Consider the following 23,464-nt stretch of genomic DNA (forward strand, 5'->3'; position numbering starts at 1 on the left):
TCTCGCAATCCTGAGTTTATACATCTCGCAATCCTGAGTTTATAAATTTCGCAATCCTGAGTTTATAAATTTCGCAATCCTGAGTTTATAAATCTCGCAATCCTTAGCTTATACATCTCGCAATCCTGAGTTTATAAATCTCGCAATCCTGAGTTTATAAATCTCGCAATCCTGAGTTTATACATCTCGCAGTTCTGAGTTTATACATCTCGCAATCCTGAGTTTATAAATCTCGCAATCCTGAGTTTATAAATCTCGCAATCCTGAGTTTATACATCTCGCAATCCTTAGTTTATACATCTCGCAATCCTGAGTTTATAAATCTCGCAATCCTGAGTTTATACATCTCGCAATCCTGAGTTGTATACATCTCCCATCTGCTTGATCTGATCTGTGTGTGTGGATTATAGTCACAAACTCTCACATCATCCACACACACCGGCTAGTCATATACATGCATCATTCATTCATTCATTATAAATGATGACAAATTGAATTGATCTGATCAAAAGTGACAGTAAAGACATTTAAAATGTTACAAATTATTTCAGATAGACTAAATATCGTTATTTGCACTGTCTTCATCTCAGAATCCTGAAGAAATTAATCACGATCAGCATTAATTGATGAACTTTGCTTGAGGTCAGCAGCGGTTGCGCGCAGATGCAGATCTCTCTCTCTCTCTCTCTCTCTCTCCCTCTCTCTAGGTTTCTCTCTCTCCCTCCCTCTCTCTCTCTCTCTCTCTCCCCCTCTCTCTTCAGTCCGGTCGCTGCGTGTCTCCTGGGCAGACATTAGACCGTCTCCTCGGTTCTCCGGTGTTTATTCGTGAGAAGCGGCTCGTGATGCGCGGTTTATCGGTTCTTCAGCTGCTGCTCGTGACGCTGAGCGCGAGAGAAGCGCGGGAGATCGGTGGCGGGAATCTCCTGGAAGACGAGCAGCAGTGGCTCTCAACGGTCCACCGCTACAGCCGCACCGTCCAACACTGGAACCGCTTCAGAGACGTGAGTTATCCGTTCATATTGACCACAGAACAAACAGTGCGACTCCACTAACGTACAACATTGTAACGGTTTATTTTTAAAGTCAGATTTCTTTATCGACAAATTAAAGTCTTGACTACAACAATGGTAGCTATTGAATATTTCCTAACAGGAATTCGGTGCACTGATCATATTTGGCGCTGTTTTGAGAATAGTGTGCGCATATTTATTATGTATTTTATGCTGCCAACCAAAACAATGTCAAACTGAAAACAATAAATAACTGTATCATTTAAATTTTTTTTTTTGGAGGGAAGATTTATTTATTTATTTTATTTTTTTGTAATTAATTTATGTCGAACAAGAATTTATATAGAATTTACATAGAATTTATCTATATTCACAAAGTCTTGTATCGTTATTATTTTTGTAACAACCCTTAAAATCACAAAAGTACTGGAATACAAGTTTATATGTTCGAATATAAATACTTCTGTTTACAATAAATCACCCTTTTAAAAGTCACGAAGCTTCTTATAAAGATTTTCAATAAATTAATAAATCAATCAATATTCATTTAAAAAAGCCTTTATAACACTCAAGGTAAAACGAAGTGCTTTAATCACGTGACCTAAAAAGAGATTCATTCAAAAAACGTTGACTCATTCAGAAATCAGCGCGTGACTGAATCATTTGTTTCAAATTTTTAGCAATACGTTGAATATTGAATATATTTTATAAACAGACAAAATAAATCTAGTAAATTAGGCCCAATGTTATTTTGTTTACTTTATTTTTTTTCCAGAATAATGGTGGAAGGAGGGTGATATTTAAAAAAAATAAATAAAGTTGGTTCAGTATCCACATGTAGGCCTGATGTAAACAAATAAATCACTTTCATTTCAGATAAAACATCAAAGATGTGGTCGGTGAGGTTCAATATCAAGAACTGTATACATTATTGTGTGCAAAGTATTCTGCAAATACATTTACATATTAATGTGCTTAATAAAATACCTTCCAATTCTAATTTTAGTAAACTAAACTGGTATACACCTGAAGTCTGCCTAAAATCTAATGTAGAAAACACTGTGTGAAAATCACCTTCAAGATGATAAACTCAATTCAGTATATGATTCAGATACAGATAACCTTGACATTGTTTGTTAATAAACATACTGAATTCAAGTGATTTTTCGCTGGAGCAGAAAGCAAACATTCCCTGCTCTTTTCCACACACCATATAATCTCGTCTCAGTCACGCTGTTTAGGAAGAGAGCTGGTGAGAGATGACAGCTGAAGTCTGGTCTGCTCCCCGAGGATCTGCTGTCTGGATGAGTTAGCGCTACACAGACAGACATTGTGTGTTTTGTGTTTATTTATTTGAGAGAGAGACACCTTGGGAGCCGTCTGTCAGCGCAGGAGTGACTCAGGTGACAGAGATGGTGTGTGCCCTGGTTTCTTGCATCGACACTCTATGGGCTTTATTGTCTTGTTTGGGTCCATGCTTGTCTGGAATCAAAAATGTAAAAATCTTAGTTGCTAAACACCATTTAAGACTTATAGAGCCATAAAGACAGTATATGAAACAAATCTGAAATTGTATATGACCTCAGCTCATCTGAGATCAGGATGAGTTTGTTTCTTCATTGCATTGCATCAGTATCTCATCAATGGATGCTCTGCAGTGAATGGGTGCCGTCAGAATGAGAGTCTGATAAAAACATCCCAATAATCCACAGCACTCCAGTCCATCAGTGAACATCTGGAGAAGACTAAAGACTGAAACACATCCAGAATTAAGATGATTTTAACTCAAACACATAGAGTCTATAATCTATAATAACACTTCCTCCAGTCAACAAGTGTTTTTGTTTCCTTGCAAACTTTGTTTTTGTCACAAAACATGTTATATCTTACTGTACATTGTTGTTTTAAAAAAAAAATAATTATATTTAGTTTTGTTACATTGTGTCTTTTCATGTTACGTTATGTTTGTTCTTTTTTATGTTGTTTAATGTTATGCCTTTTCGTTACATTATGTTGTTTTGTTATATTTTATGTTTTATTCCATGTTGTTTTTTTTAATGTTATGTAGTTTTATTACATTGTTTTTTTGTCATTAATATATATTTATTTTAAAGGTATGTGAGGAACTATTCCTCGTGGCATCACATGGACGTCCGAAGAATAAACATTTCAGGCATTCTAGAATCTATTTCGTTATTTTAATTTTAAGTAGATTTAGTTGATTTGAAGCAAAAAGGTTGCATGTCATGCTGTCATGTTATCTCCTGTTTATGCATAATGTGAAGCAAATCTCAAACTTGAGAACAGATTCCCAGCACAGTTAGCTGAAGGGAAACGGCACAGACTCAGTAATATCTGCGACCTGAAGCAGTGATTGATCAATAGCTCTGCAGCGTGGCATCATTATTAATAACAGCACTGTTCCTGAGACGGTCGTTAGGAAAGCTGCATCTCATCACGATCAATTATGCCGAGAGGAATCGTGTTATCTTGCAGTCATGTTTCAGACAGATTTCTTGACTGATAATGTGGTGTCTTGCACAGATGGTTGTTTGGCTGAAAAATATGAGGAACACGCTGAGAATGATTTATTGCAACTGCTGTTAATAAATTAGATGAAGGGTATTTTGTTGCCTGCAACTGTTTAATTCATAGTGTAAAATAAATACTAGAGAGCTGATTTAGACTATTTTGTTTGTAAATGAGTTTTTGAATGATAATATTTGCAGCACGTTAAGGGAACTATTTGATTTTAGTTTACAGTTAATCTTGATCAAATTTCTCATAAAACAATAATTATTTTATGTCTCTTTACTTATAAAGTAAATGTTTTTTTTAAAACAGTATTTAGTTTTTACAGTAAAATATAATGTGCAAAATATCACCCATATGAAATATCAGTAATGGCTCCCTGGATTAACGCTTTGCCCATATATGGTAAGCCTTTCAGGAAGTGGGTGTGGCTTGAGCGGTGCTGTGTGTAATCATCCTCCTCAAAGCTTTACTGACAACTGATGGTTTATTTTACATTCAGGGCACATTATCGACAAAAGAACAGAAATCTTGTAGCTGTCAGAGACAGTGGAAGGCCTTGGCTTATCTTTCAGTTGTTATGGCAACCATAGGGATATCTCAAGTGTTGCTATTTTCTTTAATGGCATCACTTTATAACAATGTCCAAATGCATGCATTACATTTGTTACAGTAAGTATTAACCTTTATTAATGTTAGTTAATAACTAGTTCATGTTAGCTGAGGTTCATTTAAATGTAATAATGTATTACCTTGATATAAATAATAGTCTATTTTATTTATTCAGAGACAAACTCCAAATGTGTTCTCATTAGATCTACAGCATGCCGGTTTGTTCAGGAAGTTAATGTGGATGTAAATGCATGAACTCTTGCTTCGTGGATGCCATGATGGTGTTTAATTCTTAATAAAGCATCTGCTCTCAGCACCTGGCCTTTAAAGTTTGATCATCAGGAGGCTTTCACCCGTCTGCAGCTCTCAGAAACGCTGTATAAACCAGCACACATACTGAAGCGGACATGAGGAGTTGAGCCGCAAGCCGTGTTTGTCCTTCTGCATATGCTTGCAGTCAGACAGCAGGGGATTGTGGGTAATGGCTCTCGCTCAGGGCGATGTGGCCGGTGCGTCTGCCCTCACACTGACGCAGGTTAAAGGACATTTTAAAAGGGACGCGTCCTGGTTTCAGAAGACAGTATAAATAAAGCACATTAAAGCTAGTTTTTGGTATTTCTATGCACATTTTATGCCTGTTATTTAATTATTGTAGGCTGAAACAAAGTATTCAGTCAAATAAACAATGGAAGAGTGAGGCATCCGTCAATAATCCATAATAACACGTCCTCCAGTGAAAAAGTGTTGTCTCTCACATCAAAATCCAGTCACATATCTGTTTAAACGCTGCTTGATCTGTGCAGATTTCTCTCCTGATTCAGACCAGAACACTTTTTCACTGGAGGAAGTTTTATTATGGATTATAGACTCTATGTGTTTGAGTTAAAATCATCTTAATGCTGGATGTGTTTCAGGTTTTGTCTTCTCCAGATGTTCACTGATGGACTGCGGATTATTGTGATGTTTTTATCAGCTCTTATTCTGACGGCACCCATTCACTGCAGAGCATCCATTGATGACACACTGATGCAGAAACATCAGGGTGAACTGAGGATGGTGATATTTTCAGCAAGTTGGTTGCAAACCTCAGTATTCTCGCCTTTAAAACAATGTTATTATTCATGTAGAGGGATATAAACATGTCAGAGGTTTAACAGACATTCACTTCTCAGACTAAAGGAGTTTTCTGATGTGTTGTAAGTCCGATCTGATGGAGCGAGCCGCTGTTCTCCTGACACTGAAAGCCTTTCTTGTCTGTTTCTTGTGGGTTTTTGTGAGCAGTGTCTCACGCGGTGAAGTATTCAGATCTGAACGTCTTCATTTGAAACCTTTCTCCGGCGTCAGATCGGCTTTCAGATAGCGGGGAATAATTTGAGGCGGTGATATGATCTCAGAATGAAGTGGTGAGACACTGACGGATCTCCAGGTATTGTGTCTTTTGAAGAATCATAAATCACGGCTGATGTGAACGTGTGGCTTCAGAATATCACACCGAGAGCGCTTCCTCCTTTCTCCTGAAGTCTTTAAAATTCATGTCTTCTCCGACGCAGCGGGAGAAGAAAGTGTTTTATGTGTTAGAGGTAAAGACACGTTACCCTCAGGATGAGGCGCTTTTGAAATAAAGATGTTTTAGAGGAAGTCTTTGTTCTGATTTAAATGATTTAGTTTGATGTTTGTTCTACAGTCAGTGAAGGGCAAGGTGTGAAAATGTGTTAAATGTGATGTTATGATTCATGTTTTTGGGGTTTGAAACCCTGACTAACGTTATACAGTGAGTGTGAGTGCACCGTGACTGTAGTTCGTCTTCTAGTCTCTTGTTCCTTTGGAGCGAATCTTAAAGTGCAGCTGGCAGCTTCAGACTGATGTGGATTTATTCTGGCCACATGTTAAGAGCCGCGGGCCGGAGGTTGTTTGGGTTCTGCCCGGGAGAAGTCAGACACGCGCTCGACTGAAGAAAATGTCCAGTTTCATGGTGCACGTACGGCCGGACTGATATGAAACCGCAGTCTGAGAAGAGCCGTAATGGATTTCTGACGATGCAGCAGCAGGTTTTTTATTTCTCAGGCCGTGTCTGTCAGTAAATGGACGAGAGCGCATCGAGAAAGAAAATAGAGATGGGGAAAGTGATTGAAAAACTCTGCAGTGGCAGAAAGAGGTGCAATGCACACTTATACTCTGTTCTGAAACACTGTGAGCTGCCTACTGTATATAGACAGCATTTTAAAGCATTTCAGGACACTGAGGCTGTTCCAAAAGATTCTTTTCAACTTTTTGTTAAAGTGCATTACAATGCAGAAGCATGCCTTTGATGTTGCTGTAGAATTTGGACAAACTGTGATTTTTTTGAGTTAAATTCTAAGGCAGAGTCTCATGTAAGCTTGTGCATTGCATTCCTGATCATCGTGCTTGCAACACCAAGGTCCTGGGTTTAATTCCCATGGAATGCATGCACTAATCCAACATATACCTGAAATGCAATAAAGTACATTTTGTGAAAAGTGAATTAAAACCTAAAATGAAATACTACTGAAAAAATTACAGTTGTTTTTAGAAATGAAACCTTAAATTAACACGCACCACAAATAATAAAATAAATAAAATTCTAATCTAAAATGAAAAAAAAATGTAAGTGCTCAAAATAAATAATATTTTAACAGAAAATATATATAAATTATTTATTTTCCCAGGGCCAATATCTCTTTTTAATTTAGTTGAACTTGATGTACTAAAAAAAAGAAAAAAAAAAAATACTGAATTAATTAAAGGTGAAGTTGACTTTGACGTTGGGGCAGAGCTTATCACACAAAAGCTGCAATGAAAATATTATTTTCTCTGGAAATGAAACCAGTTACTGCAGACAGCAGCGTTTGGGGAGGAAGAAATCTTGTCCACTTCACAGATCCCAGCAGACAGAGAGAGAGGATCTTCTGAGTCTTGACGAGTGACATGAAGCGTCTCGGAGCCAAAGCAATCTGTGCAGCGCTGCATTACTGAAGCTGCTGGCTCATCGTCCCGTCTCTCATCAGTCAATCCTTAAATCATCAACCCCTTTAAAAACAGATCATTCAGCTTTTTACGTTTCAAACCCTCTGCTTGTGACTCTCTGAACAACATTTAGATGTACAGTATGTAGTTGCATTGAATATTATACTTGCATCTATTTGGATAACACCGTTTTAACCCAAACACAATAATAAACATGCATAATTGTCATGCATATTGTTATAGATTTCTGTAATAGCGCTAATAAACTCGATGTGTTTAAAATTCAATATCAAGCTTGAATCAGTTTTAATTGAATATCATTTGTTTATTTAAATAAAATCAATGTCTGACAAAATCATGCATCGCTTTAAGGTTAAAAAAACCCTGTAATCTTGCAAAATGTTATTTCAATATAAAATAATGGTTTCTATTTAATGTACTTTACAATATAATTAATTCCTATAATGCACAGCTGTATTTCCAGCATCATTCCTCCAGTCTTCAGTGTCACATGATCTTCAGAAATCATGAAAATATGATGATTTATTAGTAGAATTATCAGTGGTGTGCTGTCAATTTTTTTTTTCAGGATTCTTCGATGAATTAAAAAGTTAAAAAGAACAGCATTTATTAAAAATATAAACCTTTTCTAACAATATAAATCTTTGCTATCACTTCTTAACATTTTAATACATCCTTGCTGAAAAAAAGTGTTAAGTTCTTAAAAAAAAAGAAAGAATAACAATTTACTGACCCTGAAACTTTTTGAACAGTAGTGTAGATTGTCAGAAAATATTTCTATTTTAAATGAATGCTCATCTTTTTACCTTTTTTTTCATAAAAAAAATCCAGAAAAAGAGTGATTTCTGAAGATCATGTGACATGGTGAAAATACAGCGGTGCATCACAGAAATAAATTAGATTTAAATGTATAATAAAAAAGAAAAATGTTATTTTACATCATAACAATTTTTCACAATATTAAATTTTTTTCCCAGTATTTTTAATCAAATAAATGCTTTGATGAGCAGAAGAAACTTTTTTTTAAAAACATAAAAAATATTTCTGATCCCAGAAATAGTGTGTGTGTGTGTGTGTGTATATACATATATATGTATGTCTATTCCATATCTAGAATATCATAAAACATAATATGTTGCTTGCAAAAAATTAATTTTGGCCAGAATAAACGTATGTATTTTTGAATGGCTGTTAATGAACAAAAAGTAGCTTCTTACTCCTATAATGATGTGGTTTCAGCATTTGGTGACCTCTGGACATCAGTATTGGCAGCAGTCATTGAAAACCACATATTGATGGAGCGCTGGGGTCAATCTGTCTGTTCTGGGTTTGTTTGACGTTATGTTCATTCTCCAGGGCTCTGTCTGCATCTAACTGAACAGTGCGTCTCCTAAGCGCTACAGAATCACAGATTGATGGTGTTGGCAGAATGTGAATGTGGCTTTAGGATGCATGTGGAGCATGCAAATTTCATTAGAACTAAATTTCAGCCGAGCTTTCAAGTTGGATTCGCTCCAGGAGCTCGACAACGTTATAATGAGACGCTGAGCTGAAGTAGTTCTGTGTTCGCTCTTCAGCTTCTGATTCAGTTCACAGACACCAGTTCTTCTGAAGGGCAAACTCACATCTTACACCATCACAGCTTTCCAGCTTTCATGCATGAGAAAAGGGACTGAGAATGTGGAATATTTTATACAATATCATTAATTATGTATATTATATATTAATGTGTTTGGACCTTTTTGTAGCTTGAAATGGTCATTGATTGGGATTAAAATATCTGCATCGTTTCACAGTAATAAAAATAAAAATAACATGCAGGCTTAGAATGTAATAATAACAATATAATAACATGAGGTTATAAGTATATAATGATAAAATGTTAATTTCTGATTAAGTGAAATATAAAAAAATATTAAAATATAATAACATATTATATATTATTATAAAAATAAAATGAAATCTTGTAACATTTTATATAATTTTTATTTAATTTTACACATGCAGTTCCACAAAGTAAGACGCAGATAAACAGACGCAAATTTCGAAATATGAAACTATTTTCTAAATATGTAAAAAAAATGCCATTAGGAGGCAGCGAGTCACGTTCTTTATGAGCGAGTCATTGAATCATTCTTTCAACCGATTCATTCAAAAGGCTGATTGATTCAGCAACGAAGTAAGTGTCTCTATTTATGAATGAATCACAGAATCAGTTGCTCACTCACAGGTGACTGTCTTTATGAATGATTTATTGAATCATAGTCTCACTCATTTGGTACAAACTGCAGATTTTTCAGAAACAAAGCAAGTGAATGCCTTTATGAATGATTCACTGAATCATTGGCTCACTTGATTCATTCAAACGTCTGATTCATTCAGAAACTAAGCCAATGACTTTCTTTATGAATGACTCACTGAATCATTCAAATAATTCATCACACAAAGTAAGAGTCAGAGAAACAGAGAGGCAAATTTGGGGATATAATAATGAGGGAATCTTTAGAATTTTTAGATTGAATGAATCCTTAAAATATTGTATATTAAATTTTTTTGACTGAACTATTCCTTGAAATAATTAAGTTTTGATATTTATTTTATTTTGACCAGAGTTGCAGATGAACAGAAAAGCAATGTTTTTTTAATGTTACTTGTACATGAGCTTTTTTAGTTAAAGCAAAGTGTGGAGCTGTCCTCTTTCATCTGTTTCTAAGTTTACGTCTGATTTTCTCTCTTTCTTCATTCCTGGCCTCACGCTGCTGAAGGAAGTGGAGGTTGGTTTCTGTCTGTGTGTGTGTGTGTGTGTGTGTGTGTGTGTGTGTTTCACCTGGTTTACTGCCATTCAACAGCAGTATATGTTCAAAGGTTAATTTGACTGATTTATTTTACGTCACACATGCGATTTTCTGGTGTTTCTCCTCAGGATGACTACATCCGTACACTTGAAGGTCCACGGGCTTCAGATGAAAGTGAGTAACAACATACTCTCCGCTTGTGAAATCTCAATCAAAATCAATGAAAAAAATTTGAGAATATTTTGCTCACAGAAAATAAAGCCTAAATGAATCTTATGTATTTATACTTATTTTATTTTTACTGTTATTTAAGTATTTTTTTTACATAACTGTAGTTTTTTGTAATGCCTTGAAACTGATTAAGAGTGTCTGCTGAATGCATAAATGTTTTTGCACACAGTGAAAATCATTTGAAAAACGCCAAATATCGGCCGATATATCGGTTGTGGCAATATATCGGTTGAACACCACCCTCAACATCTTTTTACCTTGGGAAATGAAGATCTAAACATCTCTAGTTGTCACTGTGAGCCTTTAGGAACCAGAATGACATTAAAAAATGCCAAATAAGAGTAAATGTGGACAGATGGAAAGCTTACAGCAAGTTAAATGAAACACCTTCGGCACGTTATTCCTCTCTCTCGGTGCGGCTGCTCTCATGAATTTATGAAGCTTGTAAGTGTGCTACAAATCATATCATAGCGCAGGAAATGCAGCGCGCTCATGTTTCTATGGAAACACCTCCGGCGCAGCTCCGAGGGAGAGATGCGATGGCCTGCATACAGAAATCACAGGCATTACTCACCTAACGGGGTTTAACGATAACCCACAGCACAGAGACATCAGAGAGACTGTGTGTGTGGTGTGTGTGTGTGAGTGTGTGTGTGTGTGTGTGTGAGTGTGTGTGTGCGATGATGTGAATCTACAGTCAGACGGTCGTTATCATAATATAAACCCCAGCAGCATGAACCTAGCATCACATCACAGGGCTGTAAGGTGCATTACGGGTTTCAAAATCATGCAAAATGTGCCATTTTAAAATTGAGACTTTTTCCATTTCTGGAAAAGTAATCTATTTTCTGTAGTCTACATACGTTAAGTTGAAAATGTTTCATCATCTGTATATGAATGTATTGTCCATTAAATGATTTTAAGTAAATAGTAAAGTTTACGAAATCCCAGATATTAGGATTAAAAAGTTTAGGTGGATAGATAATTACAATACAATTATAGTAAAATAAAAAGTAACTCATAAATCCATTTTATATTTAATATGTTAATATATAGTGTTACACATTTTAATAATTAAAGTTGTATTATTTGATTACACATTTTTATTACAAATATTATTATAAAAATATTAATTATTTTTTTAATAAATTAAAGCTGAATACAAATATTAAATCTAATAAAGAAAAAAATGTTTTTTTTTTAATTTTTAAATTGTAAAACTTTAAATTTGCAGTTAAAATTATTTGTTAGTTTATTATTTAGTGAGTTATACATTCCGTCAATATAATTTTTAATCATTTTGATTTGACTTTCTATTCATTAATCACAAACTGAAAATGTGATTGAAATTAATTAGTTAAAAGATGTGGAAACCCTGTATATACTGCTGTTTTCTATTATAGTATTTACATTCAAATGCACTTTAAAGTCCAAAGAATATTATGTAATATATATATATGAAGAGTTAATTTGCAAAAAACAGATAACTCCATTTTTAACAATTTTCAAAAATCATGTTTTTTCATTGTGCATTTCTATTAATCTCAATGAACTGCAGTAAAAAAAAAAAAAAAAAATATATATATATATATATATATATATATATATATATATATATATATATATATATATATATATATATATATATATATCTCTGTTTTTGCAAATAAACACTTGATATATTCTGCAGCTGGGAGCAGAAGTATCCTGTCAGGTTCAGGGTTTGTTGATCAGTGAATAATAATCATCAGTCGTGGCTGCCTGCAGTCTGATATGTGTGTGAAAACATGTTTTCTCTCAGGAATAGATGTTGTTCTGTCTTTAGCCTCTAGTTGTTTGTCTGAGCTCTTGTTTATGGGTTTATCATCACACACTCAGAAAACAGATGGAATATTCTCCGCAGAAATGCAGCTTCCAGCCTCATCCCTTCTTCTCTTTCCTGAGCTTTCTTCTCTCCTCTAGTGTCTGAAATGTTCGAGAAGAGATTCACAATTTCTGTTTTCCATAAAAGTGTTTGATGAGATTGTGAGATCTACTTTATTAAGAGTATCATGTAGAGATCTGATCAACATTAGGGATGGATGGATCGATAGATAGATAGATAGATGGATATAGATGGATGATGGATAGATAGATAGATGATGGATGGATAGATAGATAGATAGATAGATAGATAGATAGATAGATAGATGGATGATGGATGGATGGATGGATGGATGGATGGATAGATAGATAGATAGATAGATAGAGAGATAGATAGATGGATGATGGATGGATGGATGGATGGATGGATAGATAGATAGATAGATGGATAGATGATGGATGGATGGATGGATGGATAGATGGATGAATGGATAGATGGATGGATGAATATATACAGTAGATGGATGGATAGATAGATAGATAGATAGATAGATAGATAGATAGATAGATAGATAGATAGATAGATAGATAGATAGATAGATGGATGGATGGATGGATGGATGGATAGATAGATAGATGGATGCATGGATAGATAGATGGATAGATGGATGAATGGATAGATGGATGGATGATATATATAGTAGATGGATGGATAGAATGATAGATAGATAGATAGATAGATAGATAGATAGATAGATAGATAGATAGATAGATAGATAGATAGATAGATAGATAGATAGATGGATAGATATGGATGGATAGATGGATGAATGGATAGATGGATGGATGATATATACAGTAGATGGATGGATAGATAGATAGATAGATAGATAGATAGATAGATAGATAGATAGATAGATAGATAGATAGATAGATAGATGATGGATGGATGGATGGATGGATGGATTAATAGATGTTAGATATATTATAGAAAGATAGATAAGCTGAAGTATAAACAATTCTACAAAAAATGAAATATATAGAAATATATAGATCAAAAGCAAATATATATATGTTGAACTTTAACTAAAAATAAGAAGAAAAGATAGTTTCAAGTGTTTTATTCACATGTATCACAAACAAATTCATTTGTTAAAAGATGTGCAGTAACAGCAGATACAAATCAAATGCTGCTTTCCTCCAAAGTGAAATGTGTATTTTTCATATTTCAATTTTGTGCATGTAAAAGCGTTTGATGTTTGAGTACTGTGAGGGTTTTGGTGCTCATGACGGTGGTCTGACGGGGTGTTGCAGGTCTGGACACCACCAAGGATCCGTGTCAGAAGGTGAAGTGCAGTCGTCACAAGGTGTGTGTGGCTCAGGGCGATCAGAGAGCGATGTGTGTGACCCGCAGGAAGCTCCAGCACCGGTCAGTCTCTCCGGTCAGCTCAGTGTCTCAGAGTTCACATCCTTCACAATCAAACATTTATTCTACACAGAAATTTAACACATCCTTGCTGAATAAAGGTATTCATTTCTGTCAAAAATTAAAAAAATTAAATTTATTTTTAACGTTTTATTCATCAAAGAATCCTGAGAAAATATTAAGCAGCACAACTGTTTCTAACATTAATAATAAATAATCATATTTTCATGATTTCTGAAGACCATGTGACACTGAAGACTGGAGGAATGATGCTGAAAATACAGCGGAGCATCACAGAAATAAATTACACTTTAACACAGATGCACACAGAGAACAGATGATTTACTCTAGAATAATATTTCAAAATTTTTCTGTATTTTTAATAAAATTAAAATATTCTCTTTTTGTAAAAAAATAAAAGGTTTTGAAAATATTTGTTTAATATAATAATAATAAAAGAAATCATATGGTCTAATGTTTTCATTATAATTTCATTTTTATAATGAATGACAAGTATTAATGTTAAATGTTTACCTGTTCCCCATTTAATTTATTGATTGATTTATTGATTGATTTATTAATTGATTGATTTTCATCATGTGATTTTTGGTGAATTGTGTTAAATCCAATTATGATCAGTTTTTGATCGTAGCCAACATTTCAACGTAATACAAGAGATATCAGTAAAACTGAGATTATAAGATAATCCATTGAAGATTTAATGAGCCTGAACATTTATCGCTTCAGATATTGTAATAATGTATTTTGAACATGAACATCTATTTAAATAGAAATACAAATGAACTCCAGTGTACTTTAGTGTTCAGTGTTAATGGCTCCTTCGGTCTCTGTTCATTTGCTCCAGACTGATATTAACAGCAGAACACCAGAGTTTATGAACCCACCGAACATTTCTCATCGGTGTGTGTGTGTGTGTGTGTGTCTGAGACTTTCAGCATTTATCTGGTCCGCAGAGCTTTAGTGTAATGGGCAAAAACTAATGGGTCAGAACATTATAACCGGTCGTGTTGTTCCTATCTGCTGAAACCATCGTTCATCTCTGAGTGTGTAACAGTGTTATTATCTGTGTGTGTGTGTGTGTGTGTGAGAGAGAGAGAGAGAGAGAGAGAGAGAGAGAGATTGAATCACATTGAAAGTTATTACTAAACTGACTTAAAAAATCATTTGTTGGGATGTTTTTTGGGTTAGGGTTAGGTGGGACATAGTGAAGAGACAGAAGAGAAAGAGCGAGAGTGTTTAATCTCACATGAAGTGCTGATTTTGATCTTTGATGTTAGGTCTTTTCTATTCTTGAAAGAAATGAATGCTTAAGGTTGATTCAACATTACTCTTCACCGTTGTCTTGAAAACGATCATAGTTTGTGATTTATTATCTTAATTAAAACACATTAGCCATAAAATCAAAAAATTCACATATATTAAACATCTAACTTCTATTAACAAAATGAATAGATAGAAGATATAGCCTTGCATTGTCACACAAATAAATAAGGTATTTTCCTTTTAAAAAAATAATGGTTAGTTTTTGTTTCATTGTTATTTGTTATTAAAGACACTCACTTATATTAAACCAAGAAATGAAAGTTTTAATCATCTCTAATCATAGAGTGTCTTCTTGAAAGCAGAAACTGCTGGATTGAGATTGTTTTGTTGTGTTTGGTGTAGAATCAAAGAGTCTGGACTGAAGCCTCACGCTAACAGCTGTAACCTCTGTTCAGAAATAACCTCCACACCTGTGTGTGGATCAGACGGACACAACTACAACTCACAGGTAAACACACACACAGAGAGAGAGAGAGAGAGAGACACACACACTCAGACACACACACACACGGCTCTGTGCTGCAGTGAGAACATCAAGGCTTTAGCTGGAATCAGATCAAATATTTATAAGGGTGACCGCAGGAAACAGTGATTTCTCATTGAGAAGAGAGAGAAAGAGAGAGAGGGAGAAGGAGACAGGGAGAGGGAAGGAGGTAATTTTCCGTCTCTCACATATAAGGTCATAATTAAGAACAGTGCATAAATCGATACAGTGAGCAGGAGCAGAGTTGTCCACCTCATTCATCACACCCATGTGATCTGCAGCTGCACACGCGCTAGAGTTTACACAGCGCAAACACGCTAGAGTTTACACCATGCGCACACGCTAGAGTTTACACCACACACACACGCTAGAGTTTACACCACACACACACGCTAGAGTTTACACCACACACACACACGCTAGAGTTTACACCACACACACACGCTAGAGTTTACACCATGCGCACACACGCTAGAGTTTACGCTGCGCACTCACATGCTAGAGTTTACACCACACACACACGCTAGAGTTTACAACGCACACACACGCTAGAGTTTACACCACACACACACGCTAGAGTTTACACCATGCGCACACACGCTAGAGTTTACACCATGCGCACACGCTAGAGTTTACACCACACACACGCTAGAGTTTACACCACGCACACACGCTAGAGTTTACACCACACACACACACGCTAGAGTTTACACCACACACACACGCTAGAGTTTACACCATGCGCACACACGCTAGAGTTTACACCACACACACACGCTAGAGTTTACACCATGCGCACACGCTAGAGTTTACACCATGCGCACACGCTAGAGTTTACGCTGCGCACTCACATGCTAGAGTTTACACCACACACACACGCTAGAGTTTACACCATGCGCACACACGCTAGAGTTTACGCTGCGCACTCACATGCTAGAGTTTACACCACACACACACTCTAGAGTTTACACCACACACACACGCTAGAGTTTACACCACACACACACGCTAGAGTTTACACCATGCGCACACACGCTAGAGTTTACACCACACACACACGCTAGAGTTTACACCATGCGCACACACGCTAGAGTTTACACAGTGCAAACACACGCTAGAGTTTACACCACACACACACGCTAGAGTTTACACAGTGCAAACACACGCTAGAGTTTACACCACACACACACACGCTAGAGTTTACACCACACACACACGCTAGTTTACACCACACACACACGCTAGAGTTTACACCATGCGCACACACGCTAGAGTTTACACAGTGCAAACACACGCTAGATTTTACACCGCGTACACACACGCTAGAGTTTACACAGTGCAAACACATGCTAGAGTTTACACTGCACACACACACGCTAGTTTACAGTGCAAACACACGCTAGAGTTTACACCGCGCACACACACGCTAGAGTTTACACCGCACACACGCTAGAGTTTACACCACGCACACACACGCTAGAGTTAACACCGCACACACGCTAGAGTTTACACAGTGCAAACACACGCTAGAGTTTACATCGCACACACACACGCTAGTTTACACAGTGCAAACACGCTAGAGTTTACACCGCGCACACACACGCTAGAGTTTACACCACGCACACATGCTAGAGTTTACACCACACACACACGCTAGAGTTTACACAGTGCAAACACATGCTAGAGTTTACACCGCGTACACACACGCTAGAGTATATTTTGTATTTTTAAAAAAATACTTGATTCAAATGATTTTTTTATATTTTATTTGTTTGTTTTTTGTTATTTCTAAAAAAAAAATCAGTTTGAATTTTTTTTAAGATGTATTTCATTTTTCCCCATCTTATTTAACAATATATTTAAATAATAATGTTCAATTAATTGTAAATAATTATTTTGTTTTTATTTATCTTTATTTATTTTTAAATATTTGTTAATTTATTTTAATGTTTTAAAAAGTTTATTTAATAATAAAAAAGAATATATATATATATATATATATATATATATATATATATATTTATTTCTAATTTATTTATTTATTCACTCATATTTATTTTCAATTAATTTTTAAAAATTCATTTTCAGTTAATTTTTACCAATTCATTTTCAATACATTTTTACAAATTCATTTTCAATTAATTAAAAAAATATTTTTCAATTAAGTTTTAAGTTTGAAAATGTTTTTAATTTTGCTATTTTGCAAAACATCTTACAAGTCCAACAAATACTCGTTCTTAAGTCAGAATAGTGAAAACCATCTTCAGCCATTCATATCTGCTTAATTATGTATGTGAGTGTTGCTTTGAGATATGAACACACTGCGCTTCTTTCATATAAAGCTCTCTCTCCTGTGTGTGTGTGTGTGTGTGTGTGTGTATGTGTGTGTGATCAGTGTAAGCTGGAGCAGCAGGCGTGTTTATCGGGGAAGGATCTGTCTGTTCTGTGTTCTGGATCATGTCCTTGTATCAGTGCTGGACGTCCTAAAGCAGAACCCAAGATCAAGACGAATACAGAGACGTCACCCGCAGCCAAACCAGGTCCATACACACACACACACACACACACACACACACACACATTACTCCTTCAGCTCTCTCGGTGTAAACGTGCAGAATGATGTTTAGTGTCACAGCGAGTTCAGACCTTCATATTTTATGAAGCCTAGTTAGAGGAAATTTGAATGCATTTGAGTGAGTTTATTGTTCCTCTGCATTATTAATCTGCTGGCTGAAGTGAAAGAGAGTCTTCTCGTTATTTACTGGTGTTTCTGTCTCTAGAGCTCTGCAGCGGTCAGGATTTGGCAGATTTGGGCGACAGACTCCGAGACTGGTTTCAGCTTCTCCACGGAAATGCAAAACAGAACAACTCTGGAAGACAAAGAACAGCATCAGGTGAACACACGACAGAGTTCACTGCACGGGGAAGAAGTCTCTTCTGCTCACAGAGGCTGCATTTATTTGATTTAAAAATACTGTAAAATTGTGAAATATTATTCTAATGTAAAACATCTGTTTTCTGTGTGAATCTGTGTTAGAGTGTAATTTATTTCTGTGATGCACCACTGTATTTTCAGCATCATTCCTCCAGTCTTCAGTGTCACATGATCTTCAGAAATCAGAATAATATGATGATTTACTGCTCGAGAAACATTTGAAATGTTGAAAACTTTAGAAAAACTATTCCAGCCATGGAATAAAAAAAAATTAAAAAGCTTATTATATATCTTATATTTTTTCCCGATAGCGTTTTTGGAAAAAGTTAGTGTAAGTATTAGTTTTAGTTTTAGTGTTGATGATTACATATGTTTTCATATGCATATACTTCTATATGAGATCAATCAATCAATCAATCACCTTTATTTAGATCATGGCACCTTTCTGCATCTTCTATCTAGACTCACTCAGGAGATGTGTAATAGCGCCCCCTAGCGGATAACAGCGAGAACACAACTGAACAGAGTTGAGTTGTTGGATCATCGTTCTGAATCTCGGCTTGTTCCTCTGCAGTGTTTGACCGGGGGCTCGTGGCCGGCTGTAAGGACTCCATCGGCTGGATGTTCTCCAAGCTGGACACCAGTAATGACCTGTTCCTGGATCAGTCCGAGCTGGCCGCTATTAACCTGGAGAAGTATGAAGTGTGCATCAAGCCCTTCTTTAACTCGTGCGACTCGTATCGTGACGGGAAGGTGTCCACGGCAGAATGGTGTCTGTGCTTCTGGAGAGAGAGTGAGTGTGGCATGGGCTTTTCTGGGGAAAATGATCTTTCAGTGCAAAAACAATAACATTGCACTGAGAAAAAAAATAGTAAGCAAGAGAGAGAGAAAAGCATAAAAAAAATTCTCTGATGGTTCTTCTGACCTGTAAATGTTAAATGTTAACGTTATTTTATTATCTATTTTATCTGACCTCATGTGTGATTTGAGAGATGGACTGCTGTGTCATAATATATTTTTTTCTTGTATTTTTTTGCAGAACCTCCATGTTTGGCTGAAATCGAGAGGATTCAGATACAAGAGCCGTCCGAGAGGAAACCGGGTAAATGCAGACAGACAGAAAAACCAGCAGAAATGCAATTACAGGAAAATGATTTGAAACGAAGCCACCTTTGGTTAAGAAAGGAAGGATATATGTGTGCAATGATTAGAAGATAGAAGAGGTTTTTTTGAATACATCAAACCCATATAATCAGACTTCTATTAAATTAGAAAAAGTGTATTTTTAATGGAAAATGGATGCAATGTATTTTCTTTGTGAGTAACAGAGAATTCTGTGGATTTTATTGTTTATAGTTGATTAATGACATCAATATGGTTAATATTAGTTAAGTAGCTAAATTAATTAATACATGCATGCACAAAAATAAAAATACATACAATTTAAAAAGACCAGGAATATGAATTAATAGAGTAAATATTTTAAAAATGTTTTTAAAAAATAAAATAAAAAAATTGTAACCATATTAATGTTTTTATATTATGAGATAATTGGTGGAAGTAATGCCAGTCTTGGTCGCTGTATTTATTTTCCTTGTTTAACCACCTAAGAGTATGCAGAAAAATCAATAAATAAAATTAAAAAGATCAGAAACATGAATTAAGAAATTTAAGTAGTTTAAATTAATAATTAATAGTTTTAAATTGGTATACATTTTGTTACCATATTACTATTATTTTGTTATAGAAATAATAATAATAATAATAATGTATTTTCTTTAACTACCTAAAAATAAATAAATTAAATTATTAAATATAAAAATAATTATATATATATATCTAAAAAGTAATTATAAATAGTTTTAAAATGGTAAAACATTTTGTAACCATATTAATGTTCTTGTATTATATTTATTATAAAAAATAATGCCAGTCTTGATCGCTGTATTGATTTCCCTGGTTGAATTAGCTAAAATTTTATAAATAATTAATTATAAACAATAGAGTTAAAATTTCAAAAAATGTTAAATAAACAAATAAAAAAATGACAAAGAAACTATATCACTTTGAATCAAGTTTAATTAGCTAAAAATAAAGTATAACATATAATAATTAAACATTTAAGTTTAATATTAATTAAATATTTTTTAAATTAATAAGGTAAATAATATTAAAACATAAACAATTATGACTAAAAACAATAAGTAAAAGTAAAATAAAAATACCAAAAAAGTAATTTCACGAGATCACTAATGCGTGTGTGGTTTGTGTGCGTTGTGTGTGTGTGTGTACGTGTGCATGCATGCGTATGTGTGTGCATGTGTGTGCTTGTTTGTGTACATGTGCGTGTGTGTGCATCTGCTTGCATGTTGTGTTTGTGTGTGTGTGTGTGTGTGCATACGCCCGTTTGTGTGTGTGTGTATGTGTGCGTTGCATGTCCTTGCATGTTGTGTGTGTGTACGTCTGCATGTGTGCGTTTGCGGCATGTGTGTGTGTGTGTGTGTTGTGTCGTGTGTTGCAGGCATGTACATCCCCAGCTGGTGATGAGGACGGTTATTACCAGAAGCTGCAGTGTGACCGCAGCCCGTGATGAGTTGTTGGTGTTGTCGACCCCCACAGGAGCCGAGGCCCTGGGCTCCCGAATCCACGGACACCCCGACTGCGGTGAAGTGACCCCTTCAAGTAAAGTCCCTTCACTCATTATATCTGCGAAGTCTCCGAGCAGCTCAAACAAGACAAAGTGCTGTCTAAATGAACGGGGGACATATAGCAACAAAAATCTTGAACCTGAACTCCCCGTGAATATTCTTTAATCAGACCAAAAATAAAAGTTACTATAAACTATAATGAAGTCTGATAATTGTGTGTGCTGTAGACGAGCTGCTCAGCTCTGGAGATTTCAGCAGCGGCGTCGGCTGGGAGGACGAGGAGGACGAGGAGGAGAAAAACGTGGATGAGACGCAGAGGAAGAGGAGGATGAAGAGGAGTCTGACGACGGGGGATTACATCTGGTGAAACATCTCCTGATCTACTTCTGCTTCCTGAAGCATCCACCAGCACGAGTCTGCATTTCACTGTTGTTCATTTCTGTCATCGCTTTAACGGATGCACGAAAGACTCAAACTCTGTGAAGCCTGGAGACGGATGCGTCGTCATTAACAGGGTATTAGGGTTCATCTGAGGGGATTTATGCAACAGAACTTGGTTTCTGAACCTCTGGAGATCAGGGTTTACACTCACTGGTTACAGACCTTCATCTGTGTGAACGTGACTATCATCATGAGTCTCCAGCTTCTGGCTCTCTAGAAACCATGTTCTTATGCACTAATAATGCATATTCCCTAACATTAATGCTCCGACACGGTCAGCAGAGTTACTGATACGCTCATGATACACATTTATGATGCTTGCTTTCTGGAGCAGCTAAAAAAAATAATCTCAAAATCTAAAAAAATTAATTCACACATACAATTTTTTTTTTTTTTAATTGCAAATCACATTTTTGTGATTATGAATAAAGTCAAGAAATGATCAAATTGTAAATATATCAACTTTTTGTGAGTGTGAATTAGCTTAAGTATTAGTTTATTACAATATATGAGTAATGTATTTAATATTTAGTTAGAATATATTTGCAAACATAAATCGATGAGCTCATAATCTAATTCATATTCACAAAATATGATTAGCAAATACACAAAGTGACATCCACATGAACAAAAATGTGAATTTGCTTGCAGAAATGTGCAAAAGATACTGTATTATATATATATTTGCAAACATAACTTCTCAAATTATATTCAGAAAATATGCATTGCACAATTAAAATTCAGTAAATGCCAAACTTAATTCATAGATACAATATTATGTTCACGCCTTCCAGAAACCAATCGACTTCTTTGTGAATTAGCTTGCAGTTAAGTTTCTTATAATGTTATATATTTAAATTATATGCAAAGTATTTATAAGTGTTTATTTTAAACATAAACATTTGCATATACTTCTAATTTATAAGTATGTATTAATTATATTAAAATTTGAGTATACTTTTATTATAAGTATTATAATGGCAAAGAGAAAAAGACAAAACTCAATATTTTTCATATGCACAAAATATGATTTTTAAATTCAAAACTTATTTATAAACACAAGTATGTTTCTGTCTTTTCTTATGTTCACAAAAAATATGATTTTCACATGATTTTTTCACTAATATTTGGTAATGCATTCATTTTGAGACTATTTTAGCTCGATTTGCTTTGGGCGATAAAAACATTTGAAAAAAAAAAAACAATGTAGCAAACACAGACATGGAGCGAAACATCAAAGTCAAATTACTGATATGTAATTAACTTAATTATGACTGACAGCTGAAACACTTTGATTTCACACTCCGTCTCTGAATCAGGAGTGACTCCGGTTTCTTGAATCTGTCTCTGATTCACATCAGGTTGTGTTTTAAATGAAGCCTGTGGGATGTCAAAGGTCATTTTTGCTGAAACAGAACATGAACCGTTAACTTGATAATGTTCTGGGCTTTATTTTTCATATATTGCATGATCGTTCACAGCAGAAAGCTCTTTTATTGGCTCTTTCTGTAGAATAGCAGTCAACGCGTGATGTCTGATGTGGAGAAAGCTCGGCCTCCTCGAAATCTGTGAAATAAAATGTTGTAAAATAACCGAAGCGTCTCTCTGATGCGTAATCAGCTGTGTGTTGTGTGTGCAGCGTCTGAGAATCAATATCTGGCAGCGCTGGATTAATATACAGCCTCAGAGTCGCTGAAAACACTGCTGTGATATTAAACAGCACCAGAATCAGATCATTCTGCATCAGAAATATTATTCAGTTTCATTCATCACTCTGGAAATGGAAGGTGTTGAGTGCAATGCATTGTGGGATACTGTATTCCAGCTGTATGCTGCAGTTTCCCAAATGTAGTAAAGATCTGTGCATACGGTAATTTGCATATGCAGCAGGATTATAATAGGATTATTATTACAACTAATACTAAAACTATAAAAAATTATATTTACTTGAAATGCAATAGACCATAACTTTACATAATTTACTTGCTAAGATGACTTTTCTCAATTTATAGTTAAATACTAATTAAAGCTAAAACTGTAAAGGCATTAAAATAAATAAAAAAATGAAATGTTTATCTAACAGTTTAAAAATAAAAACGAATTCAAAATCTGATTAAAACGATAAGTTATTAAATTA

The 23,464-nt window shown here is 35.1% G+C and overlaps 1 pseudogene; it reads left to right on the forward strand.

The window, feature by feature from the left end:
• Window positions 1-694: 694 nt before the first annotated feature.
• LOC113091946 (testican-2-like) lies at window positions 695-21,369 on the forward strand (annotated as a pseudogene).
• The last annotated feature ends 2,095 nt before the right edge of the window (window positions 21,370-23,464 follow it).

This window comes from Carassius auratus, unplaced genomic scaffold, assembly GCF_003368295.1.
Source record: "Carassius auratus strain Wakin unplaced genomic scaffold, ASM336829v1 scaf_tig00214394, whole genome shotgun sequence".
NCBI lineage: Eukaryota > Metazoa > Chordata > Actinopteri > Cypriniformes > Cyprinidae > Carassius > Carassius auratus.